Genomic DNA, 19708 nt, shown 5'->3' with positions numbered 1-19708 from the left:
AAAGCACAGGAGAAGCAGAAATTTCTACTTAAAATTTTCTTTTTATTGCTCGCTCATTTTCTTCAACTTGCTAAATTCACATTTGAATCATATCCATACGTTCTCAGTTTAAACTACAACCATATTTCTAACCTCACCCATTTCCCAGCTAGAAAAATGGCTCCACATCACTTTCAATGCCTCCTTTTATGTTCTTGCTTGATAAAGAGTGCACGCACTTACGATCTGTGTTGAGCAGAGAAAGCTTAAATGACAAGGCACATTTCAGTTACTTCCATCGGCAGGTGGAAGTGTTGGCGCTCTCAGACCGTCATAGCAGCCAGACCTGGGCTTGAATCCTGGCTCAGACAACACTAACTGTGTGCCCTTGAACAACTCGTTTCAACTCCGGCACCAATTTTAAAGGGCTGCGGTGGGGATGAAATGAGATAACACACAGAGGTACCAACAACAACTCATGTGCCATGCAGTGTGCTAAGCATTTTCAGTTTATTGTCACACTTAATCCTCACCACAGCCCTAGACGATCAATACTCCTATTTCCCCCACTCTCGGAAGAAGAAACTGAGGCACAGATGACTGACTGAGACATGGTAAGATCTTATTATATACATATTTTTGTTGGTATGCATGGAAGACTTATATGTATTACTTGACTAAAAACATACTAAGAGTCAACCAACGTTACACTGACCCTGGAACTAGGCTGAACACTTGACATGATTTTCTAAATTAATCCTCACATACTCCCTCTGCAATGCTACTGTTACCCCCATTTTGCAAATGAGTAAGTTGATGTTTAAAGGGGTTAAGTTATATGTCTGAGGCATGAGAGAGAGGTACAAAATCAGCAGCCTGAATTCAAAGACAGCAAAAGTAACCTGCATTACTCTGTACTGACTCTAGCTCTTTACCTAATATCCAGGTTATTAAATAAGTAAAAGGAAATGGATTTGACAAGGAGGTAGATTGTGGAATAAGAAGGAAAAGAGCATCTAGAGAGGCTAATTCAGTTTAGCATGTAGATATTAATCTTCTAATAAGACTATGGCAAGCACTTTGGGAATACAAAGTAATATGATGTTTAATTGACTCTAAGATGCCACCATTAGTACTGTGGATCATTATTCTCTTTTCAATTAAGGAAAAGAGTGTCCCAAGTTGGGGAGGAGTGATAGGAGACCCTGTGTTAAGTTGAGACAAAAGTTATACACTTGTATAAGAGTAAACAAGAAATAAACCTGACAGGCAGGCAAGGACAAGGGAAGGTGCATGGCTGAATCTCGCCACTGAGTGAGGGAGGAAAAACAAATCTCACCTGAAAATGTAAAGCCCCTGCTCACTCATCTTTGTGGTCTGAATATACACTACAAGTGTAAACTAAAGTGGTTTCAGATTGGCAGTTTCTGACAGAAGCAAACTCAAAGACTCTTTACGTGAACCCACTGCAATTCAAGCCTAAGATGATTTGAATTGCTATTGATTGTAAAATGCATTCTGATTTCAGAGATGTTAAAATGTGAAAAAATACATCTCCAAATAGATGAAAGAGGATCGGAGGAACACTTCCTGCCTTAAAAGAGCTTTGAATCTCATTATGATGAACAAGATACAACACAAACAACCACACAAGTTATTTTTTAAGTGCAAAGCGAGTGCTGCAGATGTGTAGGGAAATGAGAATTCAAAATTGACTAAAACTGGCAAGAAAAGTAAGGTGGGAAGTCTTCTTGGGAAAGTGACTATTGATATGACCCTTGATACGTGGGTTGGGTTTGGATGAGGAGGGAAGGAGGGACGATATGTGAAATAATGTGTGGAGTCTGATTAAATTACAATATTTTTAGATTGGAGGAAATGAGGAGATCAGCCCAGTTGGAATGGAAGACTTGTATGTGGCAGGTAAGTTTAGAAAGTCCTATTGAGAAGATATTATAGAAGACTTTTATTTTTATTATTTTATTTTATTTTTTGTCAGGAAGATTGGCCTTGAGCTAACACCTGTTGCCAATCTTCCTTTTTCTACTTGAGGAAGATTGTCATTGAGCTAACATCTGTTTCCAATCCTCCTCTTTTTGCTTGAGGAAAATTGTCACTGAGCTAACATCTGTGCCAATCTTCCTCTACTTTATGTGGGATGCTGTCACAGTGTGGCCTGACGAGTAGTGCTATGTCTGTGCCCAAGATCTGAACCCGAGAACCCTCGGCTGCAAAAGCAGAGCGCATGAATTTACCCACTGCGCCACCAGGCTGGCCTCTATAGAAGACTTTTAAGAAAGGCCAGGGTGAGTCTGCCCTGAGGGCCTAGTGGTTAAAGTTCCGTGCTGTCACTGCTTCCGTTACCCAGGTTCGCTGCCTGGTCACGGAAACATACCACCTGTTCATCAGTCTCCATGCTGTGGTGGTGGCTCACATAAAACAAATAGAAGGACTTATAACTAGGATGTACAACCATGCTGGGGCTTTGGGGAGAAAGAAAAAGGCCAAGGTAAGGAATTAGGAATGGAAATGATATCATTCATCCGTTTATTCAGTTAGCCACCTGATCAATCAACTGCCCAACCAATGAGTGTTATTCAGCTGCTGCATGCCATGTACTGTGTTGGGAGCTAAGTATAAAATGATGAATAATACAGTATCTCATCCTATAAGTTATTTAGTGCAAGAGCCAAGTAAACAATTGGGATTATACCACAGTATGTCCTATCATAAAAGCTGCAATTTTTTGAGTAATAATTGTTTCCCAGGTACTAGGCAGGTAATTTATATGTTATACATTTTATTTTAAAAGTAAAAATATGTTTTAGAGATGAGAAAACTGAGGCTCAGAAAGATGAAGATTTTTTCTGCATCTCTTCTCAACACCTAATTAAAAACGGATTCTATTCTTTAGGATATATGCTTGATTATACAAATTGTGCAAATTCACAATCATAAAATAATGAAAAATCCTGGAGAATGATTTTGCAACTTCTTTAAAATAACCAAGAAACTTGTTGTATCTTAGTATTATGAAAAATACACTGAGTGATGAAGTTTTAATCAGTTAATATACCTCAACGCTACAAATTCTCTGGGACAGAGTTTGGCTAAAGTTATTTTGAAAACTTCGCTGAGGCATGGCAAACAAATAATGTAACTTGTTCTCTGTAGTAAGTTATTAACATGTATCACCAGTTGTATTAAATTACAGCCACGCAATAATAGATGGAGAGACCGATTTACCCTCAGTTTAGTGAAAGCTGTGGTGTGGATCCCAGATCCCTTCCAGTACCATTTGAGGCAGAAACGTTCCTTCCCCAGCTGCTGGTGGCACAAGAACTGACAGCTCTCAGCTGGTCTCAGCTCTCTCTGGGGTGGTCCTCCTATGACATGAGCTGCCTCACCTGAGATTATATCCCCTTCCCACGGGCAGGCCACATCCAATGACTAGTCCATGAGGGCTATGAAGGCCTATCACCCTTGTTCCAATTTAGGACAGCTCTGAAGGGTCATCTTCTCTGTAGGATAACTGAATTCATTTCAACGTCTCCATGGTAGGCAGAAGAATGCCTCTTTACCTTTCCAAAAGATATCCATGTCCTAATCCCCTGAACCTGTGAATATCCTAGGTTAACAAGAAAAGAGGAATTAAGATTGTGCGTGGAATTTAGGTTGCTAATCAGCTGATTTCAAGATAGGGAGATTATCCTGGGTTATCTGAGTGAATTCAATGTAATCCCAAGCGTCCTTGAATGTGGAAGAGGGAAACAAAACAGGAGATTAGAGTGATGCAATGTGAGAAAGACTCAAGCTTTCATTGCTGGATTTGAAAACGGAGGAAGGAGGCAGGAAACAAAGAATATAGGCGGTTTCTAGAAGCTGGAAAAGGCAAGGAAATGGATTTCCCCTAGAGCTTCCAGAGGGAAACATCCTGGAAGACATCTTGGTTTCAGCCCAGTGAGACCTATGTCAGACTTCTGTGGAACTGTAAGATGATACATTTGTGTTGTTTTAATCCACAAAGTTTGTGGCAATTTGTTAACGGCAGCAAATGAATACATTTCTCTGTCTGATCAATTCTGCTTCCTTCCCTCCCTCAGGGGTGTTACTCTGAAAGCGTTTCCCAGTCAACTTCCTGCAGCAAATCTCTGTCTCGAAGTCTGCTTCCCATGGGCGTGACCTATGACACTAACAAGTATTTGACACTTTCATATTTTTTCTACTTGAAATACAAATCTCATGTTCCCCTAATCACTGGTGGCATTGCTGAGACTATTATCTCAGCTCAGAGGCATGAAACAGCACAGTTTTATTTGCAAATTGGTAGCTTGGATAGACGAGGTCAGCCTGTGAGGGCCCGCGGTCAAGAATGTGACCGGACAGGAGGCGGCTGGCATATACTGAATAAGGTGGATCAAAGGCCTAGTTCAACTGTCAGGGAGGCACAGGCAAGCAATATAGTCTGTGTCAGCTGGGGTCACACTGTGGAAAATATCTAAATCAGGCTTTTGGAACCCAGTCCAGAAGACCGGTAGTCAGAAAATTAAGAACCAAAGGGGCTGGTCATCAGATTTCCTGTGTGAAGATACTGAGGTTGGCATGCAAAAGGCAATTAATAAATGCAAGCTCCCTATTCCTGTTCCCACGTGGATATCTCAGAAACTCCCCAATGCTTGGGAATCTTCTCCAGAGCACAATTTCCTCAAAGCAGCAGGAAAAAGTACTTTCTGTTTGTGGGTACTTTAGAGCAAATAAAGCTATTACAGAGGATAAAAGGAAAAAAAAAAATAAAACTACTGTCTCCTTTGTAATTTAAAAACAAAAGCAGAATAACAAGGCCCAGATGTATGTTTAAATGTAACTGAAGGGAACACAAAATGTGCTCAGCATTATCACCTGTCAACGCAATGTATGGTGTACAATGGAAGAGGGGATAAAAGCCACCATTAGTGTCACTGAGAGTGCACTGGGGACCTGTGAGACATAGGAAATGCATTAGGCACAAAATGTGTTCATTTGAGCACTTTTCTTAAGATGTCATGAGCTTTTTCACGTTAGTCAGTGTTGAGACTCACAGCTTTCTAAGCTACCTTGAACAGAATCCCCCGATACCAAATGGACTATGGTGAAGACCTAACTAACTTCATTCATGTTGTGAATTCATCTCAAGGTTCAAATTATCACAGCCCCGGGGATCCAGAGAAAGCTGTCTGATGCATCTTGGGCTTTCTCTATCCATGCTGTCTAATACAGCACTTCTCACTCTCTGTTGTGTATCATGCTTGTGGTGTATATGGGCATTATCCAACAGACTGAAAACACCTTAACATGAAGGTCTGAGTTTGATGATTTTATTTTTTTAATTAAATTTTCTATGCCATCTTTCATGGCAGATGCCTATTGAGTGAAACATAACCAGCTAAGAGGAACAGCAGATTGGGTAGAAAATGGTCCACATAATTGCTAAAAGGAATGGTTGGCCCAACGGTGGTCTATACACGAGACAAGGTGGATTCGATGAGCCCGAGACAACATGCCCCATCTTGGTTCCATGGGAACTTCCTACTAGGCCATTATCACCTCCTACCCCATGGGCAAGCCTTTGCCTTGTGGTCCTGAGAGTGAACCTGGCAGCCTTTAATCAAGGAAGGAGGGGAAGGTAGCTGCTGGCCCCAGTTCCCTTCTTTCTAGCCCAGAGAAGTTTCAGGATCTCTGACCTTCAAGTTCAGCAACAGAGATTTTCAGTTATCTGTTCCATCATGGGGGAGAATGGTCTAAACCTGGCTCCTTGCAACTGTTGGTGTTCCCTGGTGCCTGCACAATTCAGGCTACAATGATTTTGGATGACTTTTTTATGAGTTTGTCCTATATTATTCAAAAATGTACACATTCCCACTTGAATAGAAGTCTTAGCAAAAAGCGTCGGAACTATGGTGTACTATAGAATTTTCAATTTAGTTGCTAATATCTGTATTAGTTAGCTTGGGTTGCCATATCAAAACATCATAGACTGAGTGGTTTAAACAACAGAAAATTATTTTCTCACGTCTGGAGGCTGGAAAATCCAAGATCAAAGTTTCGGCAGGGCTGGTTTCTGGCAAGGCTGCTCTTCCTGGCTTGTAGACAAGTGCCTTCTCTCTGTGTCCTCACATGCTGGAGGGGTCCTGAGAGAGAGAGAGAAGAAAGAGAGCTCTCTAGTGTCTCTTCTTATAAGGACAATAATCCTATTGAATCAGTGCCACACTCTTATGACTTCCTTTAACCTTAATTACTTCTTTAGAGACCCCATCTCCAAATGTAGCCACACTAGGCTTTCGGGCTTCTACCTATGAATTTTAGCGAGGCACAAACGTTCATTCCATAACAATATCTATCAGACTGATTTGGAAATATTGATTTGTTGATAATTAAAAAGAATGCAGGATTCTGAATATTTTATAATGCACAGAATTTCAAAACAATTAATAGCTATGACTCTTTGGCTGTTGTTACAGATAGCCAAAAAAATATTATTTCACATTTTTATTGTGCTTTTCAGTTTCCAAAACACTTCCTTATATATTAATGATCACAACCATCCAATAAGTATTTTAAATTTTACTTCATGGATCAAATAGTTTAAGACAAAGAAAGAGTGACATGAAGAAAAATTAGCCCCAGACGATAGGTAACACATAATTTTATATAAACTGATAATCACAGTAAAAGTTACAGCAAAATGGTACATCCTTATGTTTTACCAAAAAAAATGTTGTCAAGCTTATCTTCATCATTTCCTTCTGTTTATGTTAGGTATAATTTACTTCTTTTTTTCTCTAGCTTCTTAACGTGGATTATTGAATTGAGATATTACTGGCCCCATTGTGTAATGGTTAACACTCTGGACTCTGATTTGAGATACTTCTTTTATTCCAACATAGGCATTTAATGCTATTGATTTCCTTCAAGCACTGCTTTACCTACTTTTCACAAATTTAGGTATATTATGTTTTCATTTTCATTAATTTAAAAACATTTCCTTATTTTTCTTTTAATTTCTTTGACTCATGGATTATTTAGAAAGATATTATTTAATTTCCAATTATTTGGAAGTTTTCAGATATCCTTCTGTTGCTAATTTCTAGTTTATTTCTGTTTTGTTCAGAAAACATATTTTGTATGATTTCTGTCTTCTGAGACTTCTTCAAATGTCCAGAATAGAATCTCTAATTGAATATTCCATAAGCACTTGAAAAGAATTAGCCTGGGTTCATTTTGTTGACCATTTATCCTTTCTGATTTCCTCTTGACTTGTTCTATTAATTATGAAGAGAGCGGCGTTGAAATTTCCAAGTAGAGTTGTAGATTGCTCTACTTTGGTTTTGTTTTATTTCACATATTTTGAAGCTTTATTATTGTCTGCATACGTATTTAGGATTGTGATGTGCTCTTGATGAATTTACTCATTTCTTATTATAAAACATCTTATTTTTTATCTAATAATATTCCTTGTTCTGAAACCAACTTTGATATTAATATAGACACTGCTGCTTTTCTATGGTTAGTGTTTGCCTGGTATATATGTTCCCAGACCCCCTTTTTTTTTTTAATTATCTATGTCTTTACTGGGTTTCTTGAAAAAAAAGTATATGTTTAAGCATTGCTTTTTATCCAATATGACAGATCTCTGTCATATCTCAATTCTCTTTTCTACGTCATATATCCAGTCTCTTCACTGGAGTGTTTAAACCATTTCTGTTGGTGTAATTATTGATATGGTGGGTTTTAAATCTACCATCTTGTGATTTGTTTTCATGGCTTTTGTTGTTTTTGTTCTTTTTTCCCTCTGTTTCTGTCATCTCATCATTTAATTGAATCTTTTTATGATCCTCTTTACCTCCACTGTTGGCCTATTAGGCATACCTCTTTATTTTATTTTTTTATTTTTTTAAAGATTGGCACCTGTGCTAACAACTGTTGCCAATCTTCTTTTTTTTTTTGCTCTTTTTTTCTCCCCAAATCCCCCCACTATAAAATTGTATATTTTTTAGTTGTGAGTCCTTTTAGCTGTGGCATATGGGACGCCGCCTCAGCGTGGCCTGACGAGCGGTGCCATGTCCGCGCCCAGGATCCGAACCGACGAAATCCTGGCCCATCTAAGCAGAGCATGCGAACTTAACCACTCGGCCATGGGGCCGGCCCCTCTTTATTTTGTTTTTAGTGATTGTTCTAAGATTTAAAAAACATATTTTTAACTTATCAAAGCCTACCTTCGAAAACATTATACAACTTTAAGCTGCTTCACAGCCTACTTCCATTTACCTTTCTCGAGCTTTGTGCTACTGTTTTCAATGATCTTACTTCTACATTTCATTTCATTAACAAACTCTACAAAACTTGGTTATTATATTTTGCTTTAACTGGTCTTATCTTTTAAAGAAATTGAAAAGTAAGAAGTATAAGATAAAATATATCTTTCATATTTATCCAAATATTTTCCATCCAAATATTTCCCTACTTCTTTGTAAGTCAGGCCACTTTTAATTGAACTCTGCACAGTGTGAACTTTACACTGTTGCATGCTAGATTTTCTTGTGCCTTTAAAGAGTGTCAGACTTTGTTCTTACAGACAGTTATTTGCAGGCAGTTATTTGTCATCAGCTTGATCCTTTGAAGGCCTACTTTTAGGCTTTGTTAGGGAGATCCAGAACTGTCTTTAGTCTAGGGCTAATTTAGCCCCACTATTAACGTAATTCTCTTCTGAGAACTCTGTCAAATATCTCGATATTTTGAAATCTTTGCACTCTTGCTGGTAGGAAAAGAACTATTTGCAGTCCTGTGGGAGGCCTGTGAATTGTCGAGACTACTGCTTTCTGTTGGTTCTTTGCTCAGCCTCACATCTGAACCAAAATCTCTCTCCCTGTCTATCTGTCTGTCTCTCTCTGTATCTCTCTCTCATTCTCTCTGTAGCTCCCTCTTTTCTCGTACTTGGCCCTGAAAATCCTATTTTCCTTGGGCTCTCTCAGTTCTAATCTCTGTCTCTTAATTCACTGAGGATGCTGGTCTGTGTCTGGGTTCCACTGCTCTGCTCTCTAGCTTGGGAACTGCCTTTAGATATGTTTTGGGGAAATCCTAGTGCTTATCATTTCTTTCACTTATCTCAGGAATCACAGTCCCACACTACTACTTCATAACCATAATTTAATATTCAGTCAGGTATTATAGTTATCTCCAGCTATCAACACTTTGACATCTTAATACTTTCAGAAACGATGGGAGAACACAAAGTCCCTCTTGATACGTCCTCCTGGCCAATACTTGTTGAAAGGGCATTGATGTTAGAATCACAGTAACATGGTGTTGAATCCTATCTCTATCACTAATTAGATCTTTGACCTTGAACAAGTTGCATGACCTCTTTGAACTTAAATGTCCTTTTCCTTAAAATGAGAATCATACTATTTGCCTCATTTATGCTTAAATAAGATCATATAGGTCAAATGCTTAGCACTGTGCCAGCAATGGGACCTCAATCAATTAGTTACATGTTCCTTAAGGAATTAAAAAGAAAATTAGTACTAAAGTCTGTTTACATGGTACATAGGTGGAAAAATAAGACTCTGGCCAATTAGATTGGCTTTGATACATAATGGGCCAAGGTATACAAACATATTTCACATAGACAAGTTCCTGGGCTAAAAGGTTTGATTGAAGATATTTATCTAAAGAAAGAGTGGGTCATTCAGAAAAGGGTATTGGTCAGCCACAAAGCAGAGATAAAGAAGAGTCTCTGTGGCATGCTTGAGCAGTGCTCACACAAGTTTTGTTCTGGATAGAAGGTGGCTGAGTCCAAGTCCACACTGAGGAGATGTGGGCATCTGACTTTATTGTCCTGATGCTACTAAATAGATAAATTATAAAACTAATCCCCCTGTTCTATTCCACAGTACGAGACAATGTTTGGGTAATAATTTGACTCTCCTTGTAGCTTGTTGATAGGGGGAGAATGTGTTGCTTGGAGCATGCAAGTGTTTGGCCCTTGTGATCAATAATATTTCTATTTTTAGTTTAAATAAATTGGATTTCTGAGTAATACATCAATGTTGTATGAGCTAGTCAGCATGGAGCAGTAGATCAGTGTCTCTTGTTCCAGTTGCTCTGGGGCACACACAAAATCAAAATTCTGAGACTCTAAGAGAAAGAGATTAGAACAAGCAAATTCAATGCTAGCTAACCTCTCCAGAGGATGCCAAGTCTTGGGAATATAGCTCGTTCTACTCAACGGAGGAAAATATATATTTACCTGTAAATCAAGTTCCATACAATGAAGTAGACTTTAGTAATACTCTACAAGTGTTTAATACTACTGAGAGGAAGTGAGGAGCAGAGAAAGGAGAGAATTTGACACAGTGGATATTAAAATTTCAATTCCCATTTTGAAGTAACTTTATCAGTCAGTTATCCTTATCAGCTGATAAAACGCTAAGTCAATGTGTTCTGCATTTCAGACTGTGAAAATTAGGATATTCCCATTCCATGAAGGATGAACCTATAAGTGTTGTTTAGCAGGGATGATGAAAGATAGGAGAAAGGTTTCAGCTGAGTAGTTCATGGCTCTGAATATGATGGCATTGATATTAATAATATTTACTAAAATGTCCTGGAGATATTAAAAACAGTTAAGTCCTCGTCATATTGAATTTCTATCAATCTACTCCATGTGAAGCATACTTTTGTTGGTTCAGATCACAAGCCTTGTTTACAAACTGATAGATAGTGAAGATAAACCTTGCATGAAACATCTTGATGTCATTCGTGCTCCCTTACAACAGCAATATAATGGAAGGCAACTGGACACTTGTTGGTTACCTGTGAAATTTCCTTTTCTTTGTCCCTCTTTTTAAAGGCTCCCAATTTTCTTTTGGGGATTCATGAGTTTCTGGAGAAGCTGTACCCACTCACCATTCTGCAGGCATGGAACAAATGATGTAGGATTAGCCAAGCAGTGTATCTCATTATTCTGGCTACAGTGATTGATGCAAAGGTGAACGTGTGATTCAATTCAGTTGAACTGGAGTGAATCTCAAACTATCGCTTAAGAATTGTGGGACGACACAGGCACATTACTCTCATCCAAATGATATAGGGTATAGATATGAGGCCTGGGACTGTAGCAGCCATTTTTGGTAACATCAACAGAAAGAAACAAGAGACTTAGAAAGACACAGAAACAAAGCCTCAATGACACCATAATCCTAAAGATCAAGCCATGTCTAACGATGGATCTACATCTGCACATCTCAGTTATATAAGCTAATACATTCTTATCTATTTTGTAGGTCAAGTGAGTTATTTTTTTGTTTGTGTGCAACATAACGTATCCATGCTAATACAGAAACACACTGTATACTTTTGTGGGGACCTGAAATTGGCCACCCCAAGATACGTCTCTTTGGCATCAGGATTATTTGAGGCTGATTGCTTTTGATAAACTGGGACAGGGAAGGAGGCTCTGAGGAATGGAACTTGCCCTTTGTTAGGACACATTTACATTTGTAAGGTAAATCTCTATCTGTAAAAGGTGCCTCCCTCTCTGTACCAGGAAGAAGAAAGGGGATGACCTTCTCTCTAGAAACTCTTAATCAATACCAAAGGCAAGGACTTAAAATCTGCATTTTATTGTGCTAGTCTGGTAACCTCCTGTAACTGACTTCCCTCCCCCTCCCAACTTTGGCATTTCTTTAAGGATTAAGCATCTTTCCTTAGGCTAGGAACTGATTGCTGAGCTCACCTGTGACCACCCAGCTCCAGACAATCGACTTGCCTCCGGCTATGCCCTCTGAGACAGCAGACCATTACCTGCTGTGTCCATCAAACACTGTGCTGACAGGGCAATCTTGTGACTATTGTGGGAGGGACATTTCAATCACATGTGAAACACCCTGTTTGGGGGTATATAACCACTATGTGCACCCCACTTCTTCGGTGCCCTTTCTTCCTTCGGGAAGAAAGGCCCCGGGCCATGGTTCCTCATAAAGCTTTAATTTTCTCTTGCTATTCTGTCTCATGTGAATTTAATTCGTTCTCCGGCCAGACGAACCCACATTTGGGGAGAGAAAATGTCCTCCTCCACTACACTGTACTTAATAGTACTTTATTATGAACAATTTATTTTCTCAAATTCTTTAATAAAAACACTGAGAGGTGAACAGAAATGTCTAAGCCCATATCAATTTTTAGTGTTATAATTTCACTGTAAACAATGTTTCTGGGAAAGATGCACAGTCTTAGAACAGTTTTTTAATACCACAAGTGCTTACGTATCTATAGCATCGGATCAATACAATCTTGGCACTAAAATTTCGGTTTATACAGTTTAATGTTAAATCACTGTGAAGAGCACCTGAAGGAAATAACAGAATGTTCTTGGGCATAAATAGAATTCTTAAAAGCACAAAGTTGCCAGATAAGCTCTCAAGAAAGAAAAAGAAAAACCAAAACTCAACTCATCAGAGAAAGTAGGATGAGAGGAAGCCTAATTGCATTTGGTGTTATGCAAATTTAGTCGAGCCCCTTCTGCATTTCCCATATGGATTGAACATTGTAGATCTTTGAGAATGAAGGCAGCACTCTAAAACGTTTCATGTAAAGGTGAAAGTGTCAATGAAAACGTAATTGTATCCTGAAGGGGTTCAGAAGAGGCCTCCCCAAAATATGTCACTTTGGCATGTGGAATATTTTGAGCTGAAGGCAGTCAAGACCCTGCGAGCTCAAGAGAAACTTTTACCCCTCCCTTAAAGATTTTAAATTGGGGGCTGTGGGGACCTGGAAATGGCCACCCCAAGATATGTCTCTTTGGCATGAGGATTATTTGAGGCTGGTTTCTTTGCATACAGGAAAGCCACTGAAAAGTAGAATTTACTTACCCTTTGTAAGAGACATTTACGTTGTAAAAGAACTCTCCATCTGTAAAGATATCTCTAGAAATTCTTAATCAATGGGGAAGGCAAGGACTTAAATCTGCATTTTATTGTGCTTGTCTGGTAACCTCCTGTAACTGACTTCCCTCCCCCTCCCAACTTTGGCATTTCTTTAAGGATTAAGCATCTTTCCTTAGGCTAGGAACTGATTGCTGCACTCACCTGTGACCACCCAGCTCAAGACAATAGACTTGCCTCCTGCTGTGGCCACTGAGATAGCAGACCCACAACCTGCTGTGTCCATCAAGCGCTGTGCTGACAGGGCAATCTTGTGACTATTGTGGGAGGGACATTTCAATCATATGTGAAACACCCTGTTTGGGGGTATATAACCACTCTGTGCACCCCACTTCTTCGGTGCCCTTTCTTCCTTTGGGAAGAAAGGCCCCGGGCCATGGTTCCTCATAAAGCTTTGTTTAATTTTCTCTTGCTATTCTGTCTCATGCGAATTTAATTCGTTCTCCGGCCAGACAAACCCACTTTGGATAGAGGAAATGTCTTCCTCCCCTACAGGGGCCTTGTCCATACTAAGAGTTATTACCAGAAATAACATTTTATGGCCTATCTGTATGGCAAGGCAAACCTCTAATTAGTGAACATCTGCTTTTCTTATCTTCCTGTGAATTGCCCTCCTCCCCTCTGGAGCCTCAGGTGCCCATCCCATTCCTTAGCTCAAGAGGCATATACACCTCATTTTACCTTATCTCTGGATCTCTCATGTATGTGGGGTCTCTGACTCTCTCATGTATATGAGGTTCCTGTACATATGAAATTAAATTTGATTTTCTCCTGTTAATCTCTCTGATGCCAATTTAATTCTTAGACCAGCCAGAAGAACCTAGAAGGGTAGAGGAAAATTTCTTCTTCCTCTACAATCTTAAGATGCTACGTGAACTTTTTTACTCTGTAACACCAGTCATACCACACTTTCATTATTCACAAACTTATTTATGAAAGTTCAACTTTTGAAGACTGGGTCAAATCCATACCCCCTAGGATTTTGGTTATCTCTTTTCTATAGGATTTAGAATTGTGGTATCAGCATCATTTAGGGGTTTTTTTCACAAACAGCAGAAATTAGTTCTAACTTAAGGAACAAGGATTTGTTTGTGAGAAAGGATATTAGGGTGTATGTGTGTGTGATCCCATGTGTGGGGTCTCAGAATTGATATGAAGTTAACAGGGTTGGAAACAGGAAGTAGTGACGGGAGAATCAAAGGGACACACACATGCTTACAACAGGAAACAGGCAGCACAATCTCCCTCTCTAAACAGTAACAGCCTGGACAGGAATCCCGGCCCCCTACAAGAGGGATGAAACACATCCACCGTTTCCTCTCACCACCTCGCTTGGTCAAGATGCAAACTTCCAGGAGATATGGATCATATGGTCAAATGGAGGCAACATGCAGGGGAAGAAAGGATCTATTCTCTTCAGCTTGTGCTTCTGCGATGAGAAGCGCAAGAGTAACTCTCCCCCAAAGAAATTGGGGTACTATTAGGAAGGGGCATGGACTCTATCTAGACAAAATGGCACACTGGCATCTGCAGCACTTCTTAGCTCTTCGGATAGCCAGGCTACAAAAGGAGTAAACAGTATGATTACTATGATTTTGTTTTGTTATTTTAAACTGGTCAGAGAATTAAAATGTTTCTAGAAATATACATCTCAAAGGTAAAATGCCACTACCCTGGTACGACAATTTGGGGGAAGGAATTACTTAGAGACAATATTTGTGATCATGCTACATGACTCTTTGAAATGTCATAGAAGGGAAAAGCTAAAGATTGCAAGTCTGCAAGCTATGTTCTGCCACTTGAAGAGACTGGGCCCCCTAAGTCCCCTGCAGATAATAAAGAGCAGTCTTCCTAAGAGACAAGGGCTGACTTCGTGATGATTTCACCTTTAAGGAGGAAATAGCAGATGAAGTCAGTTAATTCATGAGAAATACTTTTATTGGCAATATTACACTGAGCAAGAAAATAAGGTAGTGGATTTATGTCAAGTCTTTGTCCTCTGAGTTTCTAGTAAGCAGTGTGGTTTCTTCTTCTCTTCTATAGAATCTGGCACAATGAACCTGATTTCCAAATGCCTGTCCTTTGCTATATTAGATTATTTGAAGCTGGTTGAAGAAGAGAAAGTTCATCCCTAGACTAAAAGCCGGTGGATAAAAGTCTTTGAGTTTGCTTCATCGTAGCTAAGCAACACAAAAGAGATGGTAGGACGAGGAAAAGGAAAATGCATCATTGTTCTTTAACTAGCAGCCCAGTTCCTTAACACTCAGAAGAACAGCCGTAGAAGAGCAATCACACTTTCCTATAATGCAGCCTTTTGTAAATGTAATTCACTAGTGCAATATCTAAATACTTGGTGGCTTCTGACAGTTCCATCCATCACAATACAGCCTGCACTATGTCATTGCCTCAGAGGAATGGATTCAAAATGACAGTCATTCAACTAGCCAACTAGAAAAAGCCAGGGGAAAATAGAATGTGAAGTCATTTAGACCTTTTGCTATAGCTTTGCAATATGTATCTTTTCCCTCATCTTTTGTTATGTGTACACGTACAAGCCAGCATGATTACACACTTTGCGCAAATTTATACAACAAAACTAATTTCCCTAAAATAGAAAAAAATATAAATTTAGAAAAGGCTATAGCTACATTAAAATTGATTCAGATTCTGCTGTGACCTAAGCAGGATTAAAGATTCAGATTAAAAGATTAGTGTCACCTCTTCACTCTGTCTTTTTTATATTGGTTTTGAGGAGCACAGTCTAAAATTTGTAGGCGAGTAGAGTATAAAAATAAAACTCAATTATGGCATTTATTTTAATTTTTTTCTTTTATGCAATAGTTTTACAAAAATATTGGCTACATTTATATGTACATTAAAGGAAAGTATTTATAGATTCACCGTGAGACGAGTTTTAATAATATGGATATATCTATACCTATAATTAAATATAAAAAAATAAATTGAAAGTGCCTCCTCTCCCTTTCTTTTCCTATGTTTATTTTTAAATAAATTGCACTGTGTATGTCAGTATGTAGTAAGATCAAGTGTCGACTTCATAATACATCTAACTTTTGATCCAGATCTCTTATTGCAGAATATCACACAAATGTATGGAATCTCAAATAAACACATTTTTATTTACCATATCACTGAGGAAGATGGTTTGAATGGCATAATAGAAATCACACCAGTTATAGAGTAAGAAGACAGCTCTGGTCTCAAATTCTTCTCTTATAGCTCACAAGGCTAGTTAACAACTAGGTTTCAAAATATAATTTCTATATTCCATTGCAAATTTAAATATGGATTTTTAAAAATAATATTAAAATTTACACTATCAAAAATCTTTATGGATATCATTTCATTCATTCAACAAATATTTACTCAGGCTAGTTCACTCTTAGGCACTTGGAAAACACCAATGAACAAGACAAAGACCACGACCTCTGGAGCTTCAGTTCTAATGGGGAAGGCAAAAGGCAACAGGAAACAAGTGATATTATTTGTGATAGAAAAATAAAGCAAGCTAAGGGGAGAGCGAATGCCATTATGAGCGCATAGCCAGGGGAGGCTTCTCTGAGGAGAGGGAGTTTGTTTGTTTTTTTTGTTTTGGTTTTTTTTTTTGAGGAAGATTAGCCCTGAGCTAACTGCTGCCAATCCTCCTCTTTTTGCTGAGGAAGACTGGCCCTAAGCTAACATCCATGCCTATCTTCCTCTACTCTATATGTGGGGCGCCTATCACAGCATGGCTTTGCCATGCGGTGCCATGTCCACACCCGGGATCCGAACCGGTGAACCCCGGGCTGCTACAGTGGAACGTGGGAACTTAACTGCTGCCCCACTGGGCTGGCCCCAGGAGAGGGAGTTTGAAAGAGAAAGAGTTAGATGATTTCAGGTAGAATGGGGAAAGTTCTGGAAGACACTTCTATCTTGGAACAATACAATAATTTAACAAGACTCAGAAGTGTCTGTGAACTTCATAAAGAGATGCCACTGGGCCCAAACTAAGTGAATCCCCAACTCAACTTCCCCGTAGGCCAGCATCTCCTCTCACATCACCTTACACAAAGGGAAAGGTGACAGAGCGGAAGTACGAACGCAGGAGAATTCTAAACCGATTATGGTTTAAAACATCTGCCTTATACCACTTGTATGGAAACATGTGGGCCCTCCCAATACCTTGAAAGGGGCTTGTATGGTGCAGGGCCCTCAGCTTAAGCTTCATTAGTTTTATGGTAAATCCTCGTTTAGTCAAAGGTCACAGTTTGTTATTTTCATCTTTTTCTTAGATGAGGAATAAATCAATACTTAAATATATGGTAAGTACAAAGGGTCTTTAGTCCTAATGCAGGGAATTCTGACCAAAGGTCTCCTGGGACTTAAGGAGGAGCCAGTGTTAAAAATGACATATTCTGTTTTGGACATGTTAAGTTCCATGTGTCATATTAGATAACCAAGTGGAGATGCCACAACTCTAGAAATCGTTAAAGATGTTTGTTTGAGAGTCATCAACCTATGCACAGTCTTCGAAACCAAACAACAGGGTGAAATCACTTTAAGGCTTGAGGGTAGTAGGAGAAGAGAAGGGGTCCACGACTGAACTTTGTTTATTTGCCCATGAGAGGAGTAACTGTATTGTTTTTGTATACTAATACAAACACACTAAAGAGAAAAATAATGAGGACACAGGGAGATGGGTCATGACTGTAGGAGCAGTGGGCCTGAACTAGGTGACAGGGAACAAGATCCACAGAAAAGTAGGGGAGCTGACCTTGGACCAGGACTGGGGCCGTTTACCCATTCTAACAGGTGGGAAAGAGGGGTGTGCAAGCCAGACACAGGATTATAGTGAAGTGAAGGGAAGTGTTGAAACATCAGAAAACCCCTGCTGCTTCCGCCTGTTCCAGTTCCCACTAGGCCACGTGCATGTTGCTCCATAAGACTAATAAGATTCTCATCGCTCTTTCTCTAGCTATTGATCGATCATCTTCTGTTTTCCATAGTTGAATACAGAAGTTCTTTGAAGGCAAGAGTTATCCATTAACAAACATTCCTCCAAACACACATACACACAATATCTGTGAGTGTGCTTTGCACATAGTAGGTGCCCAATGAATTTAGCATAAATGCAGGAACAAGTTAGTTCCTTAATTAATAAAAATAAACCATGTTTGGCTACAATCGAAGGTATGCTCTATGAGGGCAGGGACTTCGACTCTTTTGTGGACTCCTCTATTCCCAACATGAAGAAGAGAGCCCAGCTCATTACATATTAGTTGTGTGCAAATATTGTGATTGAGTCTAAAGACTGGATATATAGACTTTGAGGACCATTGTGTACCAGGTCCCCCCGAAGGGTAGGAGGAAAAGATGACTCCTGTGAGGGAGAGGATAAAGCTAAAGGATTTTAAAGGGAAAGAAAATTAGAAAATTAGAAACATGAACTCAGTTTAACTACCTTAGGAATGGTTGATATGTCTAAAAGAAATACTGATTTCACAGAAATCAGTCAGTCCTAGCTAGGGTGGGGAGGTGTGGGTGTGGGCTTGATAAGAACCTTGTGGGAAAGTCTGAAAGCCAGGGTGCATTTGCCCACCTCCCTTTGTGCATTTTGCAGTGAGGGCCAGGGCTACAATTTGTACAAACCACAGACAGCAAACATGGCAGCCCAGTGTGTCTGGGTAGGAAGGGGGGTGGTTAGTGCTCCTCAGCCATCTGGGATTTTCTGTAGCACAGAAGTAACCAGAAATTACGGTTTCCTGTGGGGTAAGGGATGGTTACAAGAGCTGGGGAGCCTCAGAGGGGCTTATTTTGGCACCGGCCAAGTGACCCTGGATCCAAGGGCTGAGGCGCAGGATTGTCAGGACTCACACAGTGACTTTGGCAGGTGAATTGTACTAGTCAGAGCTGGACAGGAATGTGCTCAGCAGCACGGGGTGCTGGGGGCTCCCCAGGAGCATGGCCTGGCTGAGCACACACACTGGGAGGTACACCAGCCAGGGCTTGAGCAGAAACCCAGGCAGGACTCCGTAGCTAAGACTGGATCCACCCTGTCTCAGCAGAGACCAGCCAGAGGACAGCCAGGACCAACGAGTTGGTGCAGGGGGACCAGTGCAAGACCTCACATGAGGCCAGGGACCCTTCCCCCATCCTGACATCAGGAGGATGGGAAGCTTCCCCTACAGCCAGCAACCATCTGGGGAAGCAGCAGAGGAGGGAGGGGAGGAACAGGTCTGTTAGGAGTGGAACTACATCGATGGACTATTTACCCAGTAGAGACGACACAGAGACTGCGGGACTGCTGAGTTTACATCTCCCCATCCTTTGTCCCAGTCTATGGAAGTGGAGGCTGGTGAGGAGGAGTAAGTGAGCTGGAGGTAGTAAAAAGTTGCCACTTGATTTGTTTTTATGACCCCAATGTATTAAATTGCAATCTGTCAACTGGGACGTCCAGGGACTGTGAGAAGAGCAGCTTCAGCCGGAAGCCAAGTTCAGAGAGAAAAGGGCATCACCATCTTCAATGGTCATAATCACTCAAGGAGAGTGGAGCCTGACTGGGAAGGGGTGGAGAGAGAAACAGCGGAAGCTCCAGCTCACAGCATGAGCTTGCTGACCCAGGGAGGAAAGCTAAGTGACCTGGAAGAGTGTGGTTCTGCAACCCCTTTGAACTGTGGATGTTTATCTCACCTAATTTGCTTCTACTGAGTATTTTGAAATCCCTAAAACGGTGGTGGGATTACACTGTG

The sequence above is a fragment of the Equus caballus genome, chromosome 9 (genome assembly GCF_041296265.1).
Source record: "Equus caballus isolate H_3958 breed thoroughbred chromosome 9, TB-T2T, whole genome shotgun sequence".
Lineage (NCBI taxonomy): Eukaryota > Metazoa > Chordata > Mammalia > Perissodactyla > Equidae > Equus > Equus caballus.
The sequence above is the reverse complement of the archived record's forward strand: the minus strand, read 5'-3'. Positions refer to the sequence as shown.